The following is a 14,715-nucleotide window of genomic DNA, read 5'->3' on the forward strand; positions in this document are numbered from 1 at the left end:
TCAAACATGCTCATCTCCCCCATTCTTAAAAAACCTTTACTACACTCTACCAACCCTTCAAGATATCTCCCCATAATTGTCCTTTTGTCAACGAAACTCCTTGGAAAAGTTTCCTATGTTTAATTTCTCCATGTCTTCTCTTCTCACTCCTCAAAAGACTTCATCCATCAGTGGGGCCATTGCTAGTCATCTTGATTTTTGTCTTCTCACTGGACTCCCATGACTCTGGAGGAGAGAGTGAGGCAGATGACTTTGTGTCGCTCTGGTTTGCTCAGATCCAATTCACACACAAGGTGAGACATCGCCCTCATGACATCATTGGTCCTCTTTGAGAACAGAGGACGAGCCATCATCAATCACCTGAAGCTGCTCTCTCCAAAGTTGTCAGTGATGTCTCAGTTGCTGACCCTGATGGCCTTTTCTCAGCTGCATTGTTCTTGGCCCGTCTGCTACGTTTGACATTGTTGACCACACTTTCCTCTTGCATGCTTTCTCTTTTCTGTGGTTTTTTGTGACTCGATTCCTTTTTGATTTGCCCCTCACCTGTGAGACTGCTTTTACCATTCCTTTTACTATGATCTATATTATCATTCTCTGTATCGTATCCCTTAACTGCGGGTATTCCCCTGGGTCCAGTCCTGGACCCTCCTTTCATCCCCACTTGTACTCTTGGTAACCTCATCAAGTTTAATTATCATCTCTGAAGACATCTCCCACATTTAATTCCATCACTGTTGAGCTTCAGTCCTACATCATCAGGTGCATACGAGACACTTAAAACTATGTCCTGGAGACACCCTGAACTCAGCAGTCTGAAATGGAACTCATTCACTTTCCCACCAAACCTTCCCTTTTCCAATTCCTGTTGAAGTCACCGGAATCCTTCCAGGGTCTTGGGTTCATAATCTTGGGCATCCTTGACTCTTCACTGTCCTTCACCCCACATGTCCAGTTAGTTGCCAAATATCATGTTTCTATTTCCACAATACTTCTCAATTCCAACTTCCTTTATCCACTCACACAGCTACCTTTTTTTGTGCAGGTCCTTATCACCTAGTGCCTGGACTATTGAAACAGCCTCCCAATTATTCTCCTTGCCTCCAATCCACCCTCCACACTGCTATTCAAATGATTTTCCTTAAGCATGGATCTTATTAGGTCACTCTCCTACTCAATCAACTGCAGAGACTCCCTCTTGTCTCCAGGATAAACTATAAAGGTGTTTTTGAAGACCTTTATAACCTGGTCCCTTGCTATCTTTTCAGCCTCAAATGCTCATTACTTCTCCTCCTGCACTTTGTAATTCAATCAAAATGTTCCTCACACATGATTTCCCATCTCTATGACTTATCCTGGCTTTCCCCAGTTTCTGGAATGTGCTTCCTTCTTACCTTCAGCTCACGGATTGCCTCTTTAGGATGCAGCTCAGGCACCATATTCTGCATGAAGCCTTTCCTGATCCCCACAATTGCTGGGGCCCTCCCTCCCACAAAAATTATATTGAACTGTTTTGGACACATATCTAATAATTCACTTAATATTTATGCAGTATATTCTTTTTCTATGTAATCCTTCTCTCTCCCATCAGAATATAAATGTTTATAGTGAGGATTGTTTCACTTTTTGTACTTGTATCACCGCCCTACAACAGTGTCTGGCAAATAATGAGCACTTAAGACATCCTTGTTGATCAGTTGGCTGGTTGATGAGGGCTCTCTCACTGCCTCCTCCAACTCTCTGTGCACTAAGTACCTCCTTTTTTCCAGGAGGCTGGGCCTAGGAACTCTGCCCACTTTGCAGAATCACATTGAATAGCCAAAGTGCCAAGTCTAGGAGCTTGAAAGCATCACTATCCCTGACTGGTGCCATCTCTTGGACAATGATGTCCTCCTTCCTTGAGGCCACTTTGTTGTATGTTGCTCCCTCAAAGTCTGAACAGGTTCCCTCTAGGATACACCATCTTCAATCTTCTAGGATTCAGGTCTCACTTCTCCACACTTCTTCTAACCCTTCTGGGGTTAGCTCCATTTCTCTCAACCAGACCTCTTAGAGATCTAATTATAGGCTCCATTTTATGGGCCCTAATTCCAGGCTACAGTTCAGCTCATCCCTAAGGCAAAATTCAGTCATATTCGAGGAGGTATCAAGAGGCCAGCAAGTACCCAGAGAGGTCCATTGGGATGGTGTAGCTATTAAGGAGACCTAATCAAAGTCCAATGAAAGGTGTCAGACTTTAACTTAAATCCACTTCCATTCAATTTAACAAACATTTTTAAAGCACCTGGTATGTTTTGAGAGGCATTGTGAAAGGGAAAGAAAAGGAAAGGAATAAGAATTTATATAGTACCTATTATGTGCCAGGCACCTGCTAAGTGCTTTACAAATAGTCATTCATTTGATCTTCACAAAAAACCTGTGAGGTGTTATTAATATTTCCATTTTACAGTTGAGAAACTGAGGCAAAGAGAGGTTAAGTGACTTGCCCAGGGTCACACATATCAGTGAAATCATAGCTGTAGTTCCTACCCCTAGGCTCTGGATTGATACCTTTTGTTTTTGTATCACATCACTTTTATATATTTTAATTATAAGTTTCACAATTATGGATGAGGAACACTTTAAATATATATATATATATACATATATATATATACATATACATATATATATATATATAGAGAGAGAGACATAGTTTCTACCTGAAATTATAAACTTCCATTTTTTCAAAAAATATGCAAATTAATTTTAATAAAGTAATAACAAAAGTAATCTGGTTTGTTTCTTTGTCCCCTTCTGAATTTTTTTTTAGCTTTTCTTGAACATTTTTTTTGCTGATTTTGCTGCTGTTGTCCTTGTTTACACGATTGGAGTCAGTGTGGACATTTTTCTTTTACTTCTCCTTTCTTCACTTTGAATTACTTCAGAAAACTCTTCCCATATTTCTTTGTATTGGCTGTGCTTTTCATGTCTTATAGTGTGCTAATTGTCCATTACATCCATATGTGACAATTTGTTTCACCTTTCTTCAGTTGACGGATGCATGAATCGTTTCTTTTGCTATTAAAAATAAGGCTGCCGGGAATCGTGTTGTACAAACAGACAGAAAGGACATGTGGTACATAGTTAGGGTCCCCTGGACTAACCCTCAAACTCTCCAGGGAGGGTGAGTGCAAGGGGGATCGAGAACTCTCAAGACTTAACCTTCAAAGACAGAGAGAGAAGAACAATCCCCAGGAAGAAGTTTCAGAAGAGGAGAGGAATTTCAGAAGTGACACCCAAGAAGCTCATCATTCCACTTAGAGTCTTTAAAAAGAAGCAGACGGAAGAAAGAACGAATACAAAAGCGTGGCCTGGCTACACAATAACAGTAGTACTGAAGATCAAGATGAGCTGAAAAACTGCAGGGTCAGCAAAACGAGGGCGAGGGCTTGGATGGTTTGGTTTGGGGGTTTTAGTCATTCTGAGGGAAGGAGTCATCATAGCAGTAACTGGGCGGAAATTCAGGAGGGAGTGATCATAGTCGACAGGAGGGAAAAAACAGAACCCCTCCGCTCTTCTTTTGCTTGTGTTCTCTCTGTGGTCTCTAGGCTGAAAGGGGGCCATCCTAGATGGAGTGGAAGCCCAAACAAAGTAGGGCGGTGATACATGGCAACCTCAGGTATCTACCTTGGAGTTCAATTACACCAGGCTCAGTTCATTTGGGGCCACTAGGTGGCGCCATAGTTCATAGAGCACTGGGCCTGGAGTCAGGAAGACCTGAGTTCAAAATAGGCCTCAGATACTTCCCAGCTGTGTGACTCTAGACAAGTCACATAACCCTGTTTGCCTCCATTTCCTCATCTGTAAAATGAGCTGGAGAAGGAAATGGCAAACCACTCCAATATCTTTGCCAACCCAAATGGGATCACAAAGAGTCCAACATGACTGAAATGACTAAACACACACCGCTTCATCTCAGAGTCTGGAAATAACTGTCAGTTATAATTTCTGAGCTGCTGTCAGGTTATCTCAGAAAGATCATAAAAGAGTGAGAAAGGGGCCTCAAGACTGGGCAGCTAGGTGGGAGGTGTTGGACTTAGACACCAAAAGACCTGAGTTTGAATCCTGCTTTAGACACTTAGTAGCTGGATGTTTTGGGGCAAGTCACTTATCCATTCTGTGTCTCAGTTTCCTTTTCTGTAAAATGAAAGGGGTTGAACTTGATGACCTCTGAGGTTCCTGTCAGCTCTAGACCTATGGTCTTTTGAGCCTATCACTACAGAAGGACCCAAGTCCAGTTTCCCAGAATGGGAAGAAAATGGAGACTGTTAGCTGATGGTATTTGAATAAATGGTTACTGGACAACTAGAAAGGGAAATGGTGGTGACAGAGAGCCAGTATGTCTGTGATTTGTCAAGAAGAGATTCTGCTAGACTTAGCTTGGGTCCTCTGTTGCTTTGGTAGAAGCATTTGGGCTGTTCTTGTGGAAAATGTGGCTCCATGAGGAGGCCAAAGAAGTGGTATAATTAGGTGGGTGTGAAACAAGTCAAACGGACAGCCTTTTTTGGGTTCCTTAGTGGTTCTGTGCTGGGCCCAGGGTTGGTTAGCTTTTTTATCAGCCACTTAGATGAGTGGTGTGCTTATTAAGATTATAGATACCATGAAGCTAGGGTGGATGGCTAGCATGTGGCCTGCTTCGGTCAGATTCCAAAAAACTATTGACAGGCTAGAAGACTGGGCCAGATCTAGTAAGATTTAATCAAACAGGATCAATCTTATACTAATATTAAAAAAAATCAACTTCTCAAGCACAAGATGGGGAGATGCGACTAGATGTCGTTTGCTGGAAAAAAGACCTGGTGATTTCAGTGCTCTCTGAGCCCCGTAAGGGTCAGCAGGGTGTTACTGCGGTAGTTTCTGGCCTGGTGAGGCCACATCCCAGCTCTTTGCTTCAGTTTTGGTTGCCATGTTTTAGGAAGGACATTGGTGACCTGAAAACATCCAGAGCAGAACCACCTGCCTGTCAAATGGCCTTGAGATAATGTCACCAGATGACCACTTGGTTGTTGTGCCGGAGGAAAAGGGTGACAGGGGTGATGAGGTCCAATACTCCTTTAGAACAGAAGACCAAGTTTTGGGCTTGGTCCAAAACTGGATCAGAATGAGCATCAGGGGAAGAATGAGCCCTGTCTCCAAGTGTGATGTGACTCCTTCAAAAGAGCCTGCCTCTCAAAAGAGGTCCAAAAAGCCAATAAGGAGAAAAATGCCCTAAAAAGAAAAACTGGCCAAATGGAAAAGGAAGTCCAAAAGATTACTGAAGAAAATACTTCCTTAAAAGTTAGAATAGAGCAATTGGAAGATAGTGATTTTATGAGAAATCAAGGCACTGTAAAACAAATCCTAAAGAATGAAAAATTAGAAAACAATTTGAAATATCTCTTTGGAAAAACAACTGACCTGGAAAATAGATCCAGGAGAGAGAATTTAAAAATTATTGGACTATCTGAAAGCCATGATCAAAAAAAAGAGCCTAGATATCATCTTTCAAGAAATTATCAAGGAAAACTGCCCTGCTATATTAGAACCAGAGGGCAAAATAGAAATTGAAACAATCCACAGATCTCCTCCTGAAAGAGATCCCCAAAGGAAAACTCCTAGGAATATTGTAGCCAAATTCCAGAGTTCCCAGGTCAAGGAGAAAATATTACAAGCTGCCAGAAGGAAACAATTCAAGTACTGTGGAAACACAATCAGGATAACACAAGATTTAGCAGCTTCTACATTAAAGGACCAGGGCATGGAATATAATATTCCAGAGGGCAAAGGAGATAGGATTACAACCAAGAATCACCTACCCAGCAAAACTGAGTATAATCCTTCAGGGGAAAAAATGGTCATTCAGTGAAATAGAGGACTTTCAAGCATTCCTGATGAAAAGACCAGAGCTGAATAGAAAATTTGACTTTCAAATACAGGACTCAAGTGGAACATGAAGAGGTAAACAGGAAAGAGAAATCATAAGAGACTTATTAAGATTGAACTGTTTACATTCCTGCATGGAAAGATGATATTTATAACTCATGAGACCTTTGTCAGTATTAGGGTAGTTGGAGGAAAAAATATATATATATAGATAGAGAGGGCACAGGGTGAGTTGAAGATTAAGGGGTCATATCTGGAGAATAAAATTAAGGGATGAGAGAGGATTATACTCAGAGAAGAAGAAAGGGAGAGGTAGAATGGGGTAAATTATCTCACAAAAAAAAACAGAAAAGTTCTTACAGTGGAGGGGAAACGGGGAAGGTGAGAGGAATGAGTGAATCTTATTCTCATAGGATTTGGCTTAAGGAGGGAATAACATACACATTCAATTGGGTATGGAAATCTGTCTTACCCTACAGGAAAATAGGGGGAGAAGGGGACAAGAGAACAGGGGGATGATAGAGAGGAGGGTAGATTGGGAAAGGGTAATCAGAAGTAAATACTTCTGAGGAGGGACAGGGTCAAAAGAAAGAATAGAATAAATGGGAGGGCAGGATAGCATTAAGGGAAATAGAGTTAGTTTTTTACAACATGTCTACTATGGAAGTGTTTTGCATACCTGCACGTGTACCACCTATATTGAGTTGTTTTCCTTTTCAATGAGGGTGGGTGGGGAGGGAGGAAGAGAGAAATTTGAAAGCTGAAGTTTTAAAAACATACGTTTAAAAAAAATGTTTTCACATGCTACTGGGAAATAAGAAATACAGGAAATGGGGTACAGAAGTCTATCCTGCCCTACAGGAAAATAGAAGGGGAAGGGGATAAGTAAGAGAAGAGGGGGGAGAGACAGAAGAGAGGACAGACTAGGGGAAGGGATATTCAGAATGCATGCCATCTTGGGGTGAGGGGAGGGGTGAGATGGGGTGAAAATTTGGAACTCAAAAACTTGTGGAAGTGAATGTTGAAAACTAAAAATAAATAAATTCATTAAAAAAAAAAAGCCTGCCTACTGGGGCGGGGGTGTGTGTGTGTGGGAATGTAAGACTTTTGTAGAGAACATGGTTATTTAGCCAGGGCGTTTGAGGTCCCTTCCAGTTCTGTAGACTGACCAGTGAAATTAGATTGTGTGGGTGTAGCTCTTTTAAAACTGTAGGGCACTCTATCAATGTGATCTATTTAAACAGAGAATTATTTAGATAATTGGATTTTCTGATTAATACAGAAATCCTTTGAATTTTCATCTATGTCAAATTATTTTAGAAATGTTAGGATATTTTCTTGCCTTAGTACAGTGGTGAAGATAATTTAAATTTGCTCTTATGATTGAGATTTTAAAAAGCCTGCCATTACAACTGAACGCTACTGTGTGTATGGAGTGTTCAGGAAAGACTAGCACCTCCGGTGCAAGAGCTTGCCAATTCCTTTTCAGGGCTGCTCATCCACCTTTGGTGTCTGCCTGACACTCACCTCTCACCTGTGGCTCCAAGAAGCTGTGGCATGCCCAAATGGCCACACCACAGTAAAACCATCTTGGCAGATGGGCCAAACCAGGCTGAAGGCAACCAACAGGCCTCAAACCCCTTGGTTAGTTAGGGGGTATCTACCCCAAGCATGTGAAGACTTCCCCTGGTGGAATGGGTGGATGAGAACAATTTGATCCCGTGGTCACGAAGGTGACTGAAACAGGCTCTGTGGGCCTTTAGAGCTTGGTGAGACATTGAAGATGCCAAGGTCATCCCCGGCATCCTGGGCCACTGACATTTCTCTTGACTTTTATCTTGTCACCGGACTTTGAGGACTCCAGAAGAGAGAGTAAGGGGGACAACTTTGTGTGACTCTGCCTCACTTCAATCCAATTCACCGAAAAGTCCAGACATTATGCCATGACGTCATTGGTCCTCTTTGGAAACAAAGGGCAAGCAACAGCATCCTTAGGGTTTGGGCATTACCTTCTCAAATGAAATGGACACATTTGTGCTTCTTGTTGTATAATTTTGTATTACTTTCATAAAAGATTATACTAGACCTTAAAAAGATTAAAGAAAGAGGAAAAGGACTCATCTGTACATGTTGTTCAGTCATGGCTGACTCTTCGTGACCCCAATTGAGGTTTTCTTGGCAGAGATACTGGAGAAGTTTGCCATGGCCTTCTCCAGCTCATTTTACAGATGAGGAACTGAGGCAAACAGGGTGAAGTGACTTGCCCAAGGTCACATAGCTAGTAAATGTCTCAGTCTGGATTTGAACTCAGGTCTTTCTGACTCCTAGCCTGGCACTCTGTCTACTGTGCCACCTAGCTGGTAAAGTACTAGAAACTAAAGGGATACCAATCAGCAGAGGAATAACTAAACACATTGTGGCATATGAATTTGATAAAATACTATTGTGCTATAATAAATTTTTTTTCTTTTTATTTGTTTGTTTTTGCTAGGCAATGGGGTTAAGTGACTTGCCCAGGGTCACTCAGCTAGTAAGTGTCAAATGTGTGAGGCCAGATTTGAACTTAGGTCCTCCCAACTTCAGGGCTGGTGTGCTATCCACTGCACCACCTAGTTGCCCCCTCCATAAGAAATTATGAAGGAGACAGTGTCAAGGAAATGTAACAGGACATGTATGAACTGATGCAGTGAAGTGAGCAGAATCAGAAGAATTTATCCAAGAGCAACATTATTGTAAAGATGAAAAACTTCAAAGGACATCAGAATCCTGGGCAACTAAATAACTAACCATGATTCCAGGGGTCTAACCGTGAGACATGTTACCTAAGTCCTTACAGAAATGCAATGGCCAATGTGGAAATTGGTTTTGCTTAACTATACATATTGTAAGTGGGGTTTTGTCAAGCATTTTCTATATATGCTTAATAATAAGGGAGACATTGTCTTGGGAAACTTGAGGACAAAGGAGAAGACTGGAAACAGCAACAGAAGGGAACGGTGAAGTGAATGGATTAGAGAAGAACAGGATGTTTGATTTGCTAAATTAAGGACCCAGTTGAGATTAAATAATATAACCCAATCAACACTGCTTCCTGATTTTCTCCAGCTTCATTCCTATGCTTCCTAATATTTTAAAGATAAATTGTAGGTGACATAAAGGCTTTTTTTTTACATTAATATAGTATTTTGATGGGTTTTATTATTAGTGTGCATTGCTGATTTTTTTCATTTTGAACCATTTTTACAATCCTGATATAAATTCTATTTGGTCATAAACAATGCCTACAACCCCCCCCCCCATTTTGCTGTACACTGTTTACTAATAGTATATTAGTTAATATTTTTTGCATAGATATATTTATTTATAATATTGATGAAGTTTTCTTTCTCTACATTATTTTTTCAGGTTTAGGGATAGGGTCACATTTGCTTAATAGAAAGAGGTAAATATCATCTTTTTCTGATTTTGAAAACATTTTATTTATTTTGTAAAAAAAATTTTAATTAATTAATTTTGATTTATCAACAATCACTTTCACCAGCATTTGAGTTTTAAATTTTTCTCCCCCTCTCTCCCCACCTCCTTCCCCAAGACAGCATACAATGTGATGTAGGCTATACATATACATTCCTATTAAACATATTTTCACATTAGTGATGTTGTAAGGAAGAATTAGAACCAATAAGAGGAACCACCAGAAAGAGGAAACAAAACAAAACAGAAGAAAAAAAATAGCAAATGATATGCTTCGATCTGCATTCAAACTCCATAGTTCTTTCTTTGGCTGTGGATAGCATTTTCCATCATAAGACCTTCAGAGATGTCTTAGATCTTTGAATTGCTGAGAATGGCTAAGTCTTTCAATGTTAGTCATCACATGATGTGGGTGTTACTGTGTACAGCATTCTCCTGGTTCTGCTCACTTCGCTCAGCATCAGTCCATGCAAGTCTTTCCAGGTTTTTCTCAAATCTGGTTCTTATAGCACAATAGTATTCCATTACATTCATAAACCACAACTTATTCAGCCATTCCCCAATGGATGGGCATCCTCCCAATTTCCAATTCTTTGCCACCACAAAGAGAGCTACTATAAGTATTTTTGTACATGTGGCCCTTTTTCCATTTGTATGATCTAGAAGTGCAATTGCTGGGTCAAAGGGTATGCACATTTTTATAGCCCTTTGGGCATAGTTCTAAATTGCTCTCCAAAATGGTTGGATCATTTTTTAAAAACATTTTAAACAGTACAGGGATTACTCTTGAATATACACTATATATACATCTATCTATCTATCTATCTATCTATCTATCTATCTATCTATCTATCTATCTATCTATACTTGAATATATTTATACTATTGTATAAAGTCTAATAAAATACTTTGAATATCTGATAGAATTCAATAGTGAATTTGTTCTTTGCTACAGATTGGAAGTTAACTTTACAAATATTTAATTTTGGAGGAAATCCCCTTTTTTCCATTCAACAAATAGTAAGAATTACTGGAAGCAAGATCGATGTACTATACTTTATTACAGTTGGAAAATGTTGGCATAATCAATCAACACGCTGCAAAGACATAAATCAATCCCTGCTCTCAAGGAGCTTATTTTCTATGTAGGAGACTACATACTCCTATGGAATAAATGCAAACTAAACAGAAGATAGTTTAGGGGAAGAGATCATTAACAGTCAGAAGGATCAAGAAAACCTCCAGGTAGAAGTAAAAGTGTAAGCAAGTCTTGAAGGAAATAAGGGACTCTGTGAGGTGGAGGTGAGGAGTAAGAGCATTGAAGACATGGAGGAAAGCGACTTCAAAGTCATGGAGATGGGAGATGGAGTGCCAGGTGTGTGGAACAACCAGAACGCCAGTTTGGCTGGAATACAGAATTCATGAAACGAAGTGACATATAATGAAGTTAATGGCAGATTGTAAGGAACTTTAAAACCCAAACGGAAAAGCTGTATGTTTTATCCTGGAGGAAATAGGATTCCACTGGAGTTTGTTGAACAGTAGAACTGAGGATTCGTTGTGTCCTTCGTTCTCAAAGAGGACATGACATCAGGAAGGTGACACCACGACTTGCAATTGAATTGGATTTAAGTGAGGCAGGGCTGTGCAACGTCACCAGCCTCACTTTCTCCTCCGGAGCCATCTGGGTCCAGTGGCCAGATACAGATCAGGATGACTGGAGATGGCCCCCAGAACTAAGGATTGAAAGAGGAAGAGGCAAAGGGGGAGGGCATTCCAGGAAAGGATGGCAGTCTGTGCAAAGAAACAGAGATAGAAAATGCATTGTTGTTTTGTGAGGAATGATAGGAAGAGGAGTTTGCTTGTCCTCAAAGGAGCTGGGAAGTTAGGGATGAGTGGAAAGATACTGAGCTTGGTTTGATAATGTCTTTGAATGCTTGGTTTCTTTAGTTTCAAATTCTTAATTTCAAAGCTCAGCTCAGGCACCACCATCTGCATGAATCCATTCCTGACTGTCAAGTTCCTCCCTATTACCTTGGATGTATTTATTTTTAAATATATAATGTATATGTGTGTGTGCTTTAATAGCTTAAAACCGTATTAAGACTTTTGTGACAGCCTGTATTTGGCATCTACTTACACTTCCACATCATACGCAGATAGATACATAAACTCCCTGAGGGTAGGCATTGTTCTGTGTTTGCCTCGTTATTTACATATTTACTCCTTGATTATACCGTGAGCCCCTTGAGGGCAGGGCCTCTTTTCATCTTTCTTTGTATCCCCAGTGCTTAATAAATATTTTTTGACTGATAGATTGTCTATCCATAATGCCTGATCACAGTGCCTGGCATCCAATCAGGGCTTAATGAGTGCATTTGATCGGTTGATTGATGTCATGTGACGTTAGCTTCTGTAATGCCAACTTCAGGACTATTTCCACCTCATTGAGCTGCTTCTGTTTATCAAAGCTTCAGAAAGCTTGTAACCTCATTAGAGAAATAATAACTGATTTATGCAAAGACTTACATGGAAGTAATTACAGAGCAATAACTCTCTAATAAAATTCTAAACTGGATACAATCAAATCACTTTGAGCTCTTAATCTAGGAAACAAAGTGCTTGAATGTATGATGCGTTGATAAATGGTCAAAGGATATGAACGGGCAGTTTGAGAACAAAGAAATTAAAGCTATGTATAGTCATATGAAAAAATGCTCTAAAACACTATTGATCAGAGAAATGCAAATTAAAACAACTCTGAGGTACCACCTGACACCTATCAGAGTGGTTAATATGACAAAAAAGGAAAATGACTGAATGTTGGAGAGGATGTAGGAAAATGGGGACACTAATGCACTGTTGGTGGAGTTGTGAACTGATCCAACCATTCTGGAGAGCAATTTGGAACTATCCCCAAAGGGCTATATAACTGTGTATACCCTTTGATCTAGCAATACCACTGCTAGGTCTATTTCCCAAAGACATCCAAAAAAAGGGAAAAGGACCTATTTATACAAAAATATTTATAGCAGTTTTTTTAAGAATTGGAAATCAAAGGGATGCCCATCAGTTGGAGAATGGCTAAACAAGCTGTGGTATATGATTGTAATGGAATATTATTGTGCTGTAACAAATGACAAGCAGAATGGTTTCAGAAAAAACCCAGAAAGACTTATATGAACTGATGCATAGAGGAGTGAACAGAACCAGGAAAACATTGTATACAGCAACAGCAACATTGTGTGATGATTAACTATGATAGACTTAGCTCTTCTCAGCAATACAACAAGTCAAGACAATCCCTAAGAACTATTTATGAAGCATGCTATCCCCCCTCCAGAGAAAGAACTGATATTGATTGAATACAGACTGAAGCAGGCTATTTTTCATTGAGTCTTCTTGTACAAAATGGCTAATACGGAAATGTTTTATATATTTGAACATGTATAGCCAGTATCTGATTGCTTATTGTCTCAGGGAGGGGGAAGGGGAGGGAGGAAAAGAGGAATAGAATTTGGAACTCAAAACTTTAAACAAAAATGTTAAAAACTGGGTAAAAAATAAAATATGTGATGCAGGCAATAAGCATTAGCATTAGACCTAAAATAAAAATATAAAACATTTCAAATCATAAAGTCCCTTCTATATCTATTAAAATATTACTAAGCTTTATTGAATTATTTTTCATGCTTATGTCTTCTGTGTTTATTCATCCTATTCAGTAAATACTGATGAGGTTTTGTTCATGTGTACTGGGTCTCAGTGGCAGCAATGAAAAATTTCATATTGGCTTTCTCTAAATTCCTCATTTCCTGTACCACATAATTTAGTACTGCACTCTATGCTGTCTTACTCATTTGTTTCTCTAAGTTCTGTTTTCTTAGTCATACTGCAAACCCTACCAGAATAGGGACAGCATTACATGCACACACACACACACACACACACACACACACATACACACACACACATATACATATATCCTCCCAAAGCATCTAAGAGTGAAGGACATCTGGTAGAGATCAGTCACTCAGTTCTTGTTGATGGACAGATGCATGCATTCATTAATTATCACTTAACTAACAAAATGGGTGTATTTTTGTACAATGTGACTTGCCTGTTCCTAAGGCTTTACATCATGAGTAAACATAAATATGGAGAAAATAGTATATCATCTAGAGCAAAGGGGCAGGCAGGAAATGATAGCAACCTAGTACTCAAGCTCCCAGTTTCTCTCTTCCTTTCCATCATCTCTCTTTTGTCTACTCGGGAACTCCAGAGAAAGGGGCTGACAAGATGTGGGAGAGACTAGTTGGGAGAGCTGACAGGGCCAGTATTTTCTCAACTGATTACATCTGAACTGCTATAGCACCTGTCTGAGTAGACCAAAGACTGGCTATTGCATTAGAACTGTGAGCTTTATGGAACATGAGAAATTGAAGCATATGACAGGTAAACTTCTGGAAGATTGTAGGAATAAAATAAAACAGAATTGGTGGATGCTTAGTTGACAGATGTTGATAAGACTTTGAGTTCTTATAGAAGTTTCTCTCCAAATTTCCAATGTATTTTGCAAATTTAAAAATGCCTTTAGAACTACATCAGCTACATAGAATAGTACCTCAGTTTTTATATTATTTATATTTATAAATGGGGAAGCAGGAGTAGAACTATTTCATCCCTGTGTTTCTATGATGGACAAGGAAATGGCCAACCACTCTAGCATCTTTGCCAAGAAAACCCTAAATGGAGTCACAGAGAGTTGGGCAGGATTGAAATGACTGAACTACAACAACGTGTTGTTTGTATGAATGTGGTTATTAAGGAACGACTCTCCTCTGTTTAGGCTACTCAGAGAGAATTGGCTTGACTCCCACTTCCACCACTGGCTAGAGAAACGCTAGGGATTTTTGGAGCAGCATTTCCTTGTTCATTTCTTGGATTATGCACAATGACTTTGAACTTTACATTTTTCTACTTTAACAACTTTTTGTTTCATTAGTGTGGACACTTTGTTCACTGCTGCCTACTTCGTACCTGTGTAATTGGGCAAACAGCCTTCTAGAATTTCTGTAACTTAAAAAATATTCTTCATCCTCTGGTCAGCACTGTGTTGAACCGCTCTAAATTCAGCTAGACTGGTGCTCGGATGGCAGACATATGATATAGAATGATGATGACTGCAGAGGGGCAACGTGGCATCATCAATGGAGTGCTGGACTTGGAGTCAGGAGGGCCCGGGTTCAGGTCCTGCCCCTGATGCTCACTGACTATACATGTAACCTGGACAAGTCCCTTCCCCTCTGAACCTCACACAGCTCACTAAGATTCTAAGTT

Source organism: Phascolarctos cinereus, unplaced genomic scaffold (assembly GCF_003287225.1).
Source record: "Phascolarctos cinereus isolate Bilbo 61053 unplaced genomic scaffold, phaCin_HiC Scaffold_1;HRSCAF=81, whole genome shotgun sequence".
Classification (NCBI taxonomy): Eukaryota; Metazoa; Chordata; class Mammalia; order Diprotodontia; family Phascolarctidae; genus Phascolarctos; species Phascolarctos cinereus.